This window comes from Diabrotica undecimpunctata, chromosome 1 (assembly GCF_040954645.1).
Source record: "Diabrotica undecimpunctata isolate CICGRU chromosome 1, icDiaUnde3, whole genome shotgun sequence".
In the NCBI taxonomy this organism is placed as follows: domain Eukaryota; kingdom Metazoa; phylum Arthropoda; class Insecta; order Coleoptera; family Chrysomelidae; genus Diabrotica; species Diabrotica undecimpunctata.
In genome coordinates this window covers 4753830-4759267 of record NC_092803.1, presented here as the reverse complement: position 1 = coordinate 4759267, position 5438 = coordinate 4753830, and the positions used below count along the sequence as shown (strand labels likewise).

The window sequence follows — 5438 nt, the reverse complement described above, 5'->3', positions numbered from 1 at the left end:
TTTCTTTACAGCTTGATGAATCAACTATGCCAAACAATGAGTCTTTACTCAACTTCTTGCGTACGTTCGCTTCATAAAAAGTGAAAAAATCTGTCAAGAACTGTTATTTGTAAGAACACTGGAAACAGATACTAAAGGCAAATCGATAGTTGATGTTCTGGAATACTATTTTACAGATAAAGGTATAGCTCTGGAAAATGTCATAACTGTTGCTACAGATGGTGCTCCGGCAATGGTTGGACGACACCGCGGACTGATAGCATATTTGAAAAAAGCGGTACCAAATATACTCGCCGTGCATTGTGTAATTCACAGACAGCATTTAGTTGCAAAAAATCTTAGTGATCGCCTTCATTGTTCACTACAATATGTAATTACTGCAGTTAACAAGATCAGAAGCAGTGCTCTCAATGATAGATTGTTTAGAAAACTGTGTGATGAAAACGACGAGAATTTTAATCGTTTATTGTTGCACACAGAAGTTTGATGGCTTTCGAAGGGTACCTGTCTAAAAAGATTTTATGATCTCTTTGACTCAGTTTTAGAGTTTTTTGAAAGCAAAGATGATTCTTTGAGAGACAATTTATTAAAATTTAAGAGCGATATTGCTTATTTAACTGATTTATACGATAAATTTAATGAAACGAACCTACAGCTACAAGGTGATAATTTGAATTTGATCAAAGCAAAAGGAACTATTTGCTCGTTCGTGTCAAAACTTAATTTGTATAGGCAAAATTTGGGTCGGAGACAATTTCATCAGTTTCAAAATCTTTCCTATGTGAAGACAAATGATGAAGACATTCTGGTATATTGCCAGCACTTGGATGCACTTCAAGAAGATTTTAGGAATAGATTTCAGGATATCCTTGGTCTGATTATTCCAGATTGGGTGCTAGAACCGTTCTCAAGTTTAGAAACAGCAGAATTATCACTACAGGAGGAATTGATAGAATTGTCAACAAATGAAGAGTTAAAAGTAAAATTTAAAAATGGATATCAAGAATTTTGGCTGCAATATCAAATTTCAGTATGATATCCAGCTTTATGGGCTGCATCAAAGAAATTTTTCATTGCCTTTCCTTCATCGTATTTAGCCGAAAGAGGATTTAGCATAATCAGCAATTTATTAACAAAAAAGAGAAATAGACTGTCCATAGTGGAGCGCGGTGATTTGAGATTGCTGATGACAAGTATGGAATCAAATATTGACAGATTACTATCATTACATCAAGCTCAGCCTTCTCATTAAAAATGTTATATTATTAATATATTGTTTTTTATGATATGTATTTAAGTTAAAGTTTGATCAATACATGAATACTGTATTTTTGAATAAAACATTTTTTTTTTAAATTTGTTGTTGCTTGGATTAGTTAAGGGGCCGTCGAATCATATTTAAGGTAGCCTTCGATCCAAAAAAGGCAAAACAATTGTGAATGAAAGTGCGTTACTAATTTTAAGAATGGAAGAGTTTTTTAAGGGGGGCGTTAAGTATTTTGTTTTTGGAAAAATGGGCGGTAGGCCGAAAAAGGTTGGAAATCACTGGTTTAGATGATCGACAAATATACAGGTATCCCCATTATTCATAATGAGCGCGATAATTTTTTCATTTCCGTACTCTAGAATAGAGGTCAATATGTCAGGAGTTATAAAAAGTGACCAGGATTCAAATGGAATGGATGGTTTTGGTTCTAAGATAGGTTCACGAAGACCAGGAAGGTGTGTAATAATGTTTTGTACGTGAGTTTTTGATGGTACCGGAGCATTTTCAACCCACTTATATCTGTTCCGTTCATAGTAAAAGTTCGTTTCATTATTAAATGCTATTTCACATTCGTTGCTTGATAAGTCACTTACGTCAATTTCTGAATCTGTGTCATGATCCAAGTGTTCACTTTCAACGTCAGTATCACTGTTATTAAAGTCACTATAAGTGTCAATATTCTCGGTTGGCTCTTCCAGGGATTCGAGAAAGTCAAAAACATTATCACTTTTCTGTGATATTGTATTATCTTAAATATTAATAACGTTACTACTATGGTGGGGTCAAATCCGACCGGAACTCAGCAGCACTTGTGTACTATCCCATTGATAGTTTGCTACCAAGCGGTATGCTAAACTACGTACTTAATTGGGAGACTGCATGGAATACCAAGGTCGTTTGCCAAACTGTTTACCAGCGGCGCACGAAATTTCATGTCCTGGGGTCAAATTTGACCCTACGATAATAGTTCAGGGTTAATAACAATCGTGAGAAGTATACAATAAAAATGTTGCCAAATAAAAGGATTTTAAGCAGCAAAAGATTCAGCAATACAAATAAATGTTTATACTCGGTTTTAAAATTCTTAATAGAACAATTCTTACGACCCATCTGAATATTTACAAACCAGTGACGATGAATTCTTGTCTCAAACTAGTAGTCTTGTAGTAATTTTATTAAACCAATAATATTATTGTTCTGAAGCTATTTTCATGTGGCATCTTAAAGCAATTATTATTTTAATGGGAATAAGCCACAATTGAAGTTTAAACTAAGTTTATTGGCGTTTGTCACGTGTGTCAATTTTAAAACTTACAATGGGCTATATCTCACGAACAAAAGCTGATATCGAAAAATACTTGAAACCGTTTCTAGGATAGTAACAGAGAAGTAAAATGACATGAAAGAGAACTCACCCCCACCAACCTCCTAGGCCCCACCGACCACAACCACAAAAGTTTAAATTACTAACCACTCCTTGTGATACATCATTGAAAAGACTATAAAAAATGCTATCCAATGGTATAAATTGTACAGGGTGCAGCAATAATTGTGAAGCAGCAATAATGAATTGTGTGTGGTTTAGCTAGGTATCTATGACGTTTGTGTGATGACTATTTAGCCAGGCAGGAGCGCAATATTCTGTAGTAGGATATACTAAGGACATCGCGCTTGTTTTGATGACCTCTGCATAGATCCCCATGATGTATTTGCTAATTTCTGAATAATGTTATTGCGAGTCTTTATTTTTGCTGAAGTGTTTTCCAAATGCTGTTTAAATGTTAGGTTACGATCTAAAGTTACACCGAGGTATTTTGGGTTCGAACTGTGCTTTAGAATAGTTCCATCGCATTCTATGTTTAGTCTGTAAGTTGCCTTGTGGTTGTTAAGATGGAAAGCTGTTACTTCAGTCTTCGATGGGTTTGGTTGTAGGCCCCATTTCTTAAAGTATCTGTTAACAGTGTTTAGATTTGCTTCTATGGTGGTTTCGGAGATTTTTATGTCTTCTTCTTGAGCATCCAGAGCCATGTCATTGGCATGAATACATTGACGCGAGGTGGTAGTTGGTACATCTGACGTATAAATATTAAAAAAAAAGAGGAGACATAACTGACCCTTGTAGTAAGCCGTTTTGCAGGTTTCTGAACTTACTGTTTTTCCCATTTAGGTGTACTTGGAAAAGTCTGTCACTTAGCATTTGGTTTATCAAACTGTTGAACGAACTGCATCGTACCATCTGGTATATTTTCACTAAAAGACCCTCCTTCTACACTGTGTCGTAGGCGCAAGTCAAGTCTATGAAAGGTGCTACTATTTTAAGTTTCTTCTGGAATCCGTTCTCAATAAATGTTGTTAAGGAGAGGACTTGATCGCCACAGCTTCTTTCCGGCATGAATCCAGCTTGTTCTTGAGGAATATTTGGCTTTGCATGGCAAAATAATCTCTTTTGGATTATCCTCTCAAATATCTTATAGCAGACGCTTCAAAGAGCGATTGGTCTGTAGCTCTCAGATAGTGCAGAGTCTTTCCCAGGTTTAGATATTGCGATGATCTTACTTTTTTTGAAGGATTTTGGAAACCTCTGCTTAGTCAATATTTGATTGTAAAATTCAAGAAGCCATTTACTGGTATTTGGACCAATGTGTTTTATTTTTTTTATTTAGGATAAATGTTGTCAATATTAAAAAATATTTGTTTCACTGATGAATGTACTGTTATGCTGAATGGTAATGTAAATTAACAAAACTGTCGGTACTGGAGTGATGCGAACCTGCATCGATTCAGATAAGGTCACAATCAATATCCTAAAAAACTGAATGTTTGGTCAAGAATATTAGGCGATGCTGCTATAATTGGCAATTATAGCAGCCTTTGATAATTCATACCAGGCAATTTAAGTGGCGACATTTATCTCGATGTACTGGAAAACCTTTAATTGTGCATGAATTAGAGAACCAAAGGGATGATCAAGGCAACCTAGCTCTAGACGAAGATTTGCTGCACTTTCAACAAGATGGAGCACCTCCTCACTACGCAGCTCAAGTTAGGCACTGGTTGGATACTAATTATCCGAACAAATGGATTAAAAGGAGAGGTCCTATTGAGTGGCCACCGAGGTCACCAGACTTACCGCCACCTGACTTTTTCTATGGGGTTACTTCAAGTCACTTGTTTAATTACTCAACCTGCTTTATTTGGGGAATTGCGAGAAAGAATTACACAAGCATGTCGCGCTATTACTAGAACAACATTTACCAAAGTTCATGCAGAATTTAAAAATAGGCTGTATTATTGTTTCAAAAACAACGGAACCTACTTTAAACATTTACTTAATTTACATCATTAACAAATTTGTAGTTTACCAAAAAAATAAAATTTTCCATTTAAGCCAAAGTTTTACAATTATTGTTTCACCCTGTAGAATTATTATTTTATGGTTGTGGTGGGTGTTGCCTACAGGATTAATGTGGGTGAGTTCTCTTTCCATGTCATTTTAGTTCCCTCTTACTATCCTAGGAACGGTTTCAAGCATTTTTCGATATCAGCTTTTGTTTGTGAGATATAGCCCATTGTTAGTTTTAAAATTGACACACTGTATATCCTCTATGTCTCTAGAAATTCCTGGCCACCAGCAATATCCTCTTGCAAACATATTTATCTTGACTATGCTAAAATGAGCAGTATATAATTCATTTAATACAATTTTACGTAGGTTAGTTGGAACTACTTGAAAAATACAATTTCTTTGCAAAAAAAATTCTACCTGTGGCAGATTGAATCTTTCTATGGCATCTATCAGTTTTCCACTTCTAATAGCAATATACAGATTTTGTATAATGCTCTGATTTTTAATGAACGTATATATCTATTTACGTCTGCAGCAAAAACTAATTTATGGATTATCCGTATAGAATATCGCCGATTCAGCTAAAATACCTCCACAAAATCACGAACACCACACACTGTATCGCCCCTTTTTGTGGCGAATGTCTTCAGAGAGGCCACAATGAACCCCAATCAAGTTGAATTATCATACTCACCACAAACGTAGAAGTTGATTTGCGAGGGGAGGTGATGAGGCGTGAAAGTCAAACCCTCCCCTTTTGCTTTAGGGCTGAATATTTATTTTTACCGACAAGGGTTGATTAAACTTGCCCTCGGATTAAAATTA

General features: G+C 35.5%; 1 pseudogene; it reads left to right on the top strand.

Annotated features, from left to right (window-relative positions):
* Window positions 1–232: 232 nt before the first annotated feature.
* LOC140437545 (SCAN domain-containing protein 3-like) lies at window positions 233–1252 on the top strand (annotated as a pseudogene).
* Window positions 1253–5438: the final 4186 nt, after the last annotated feature.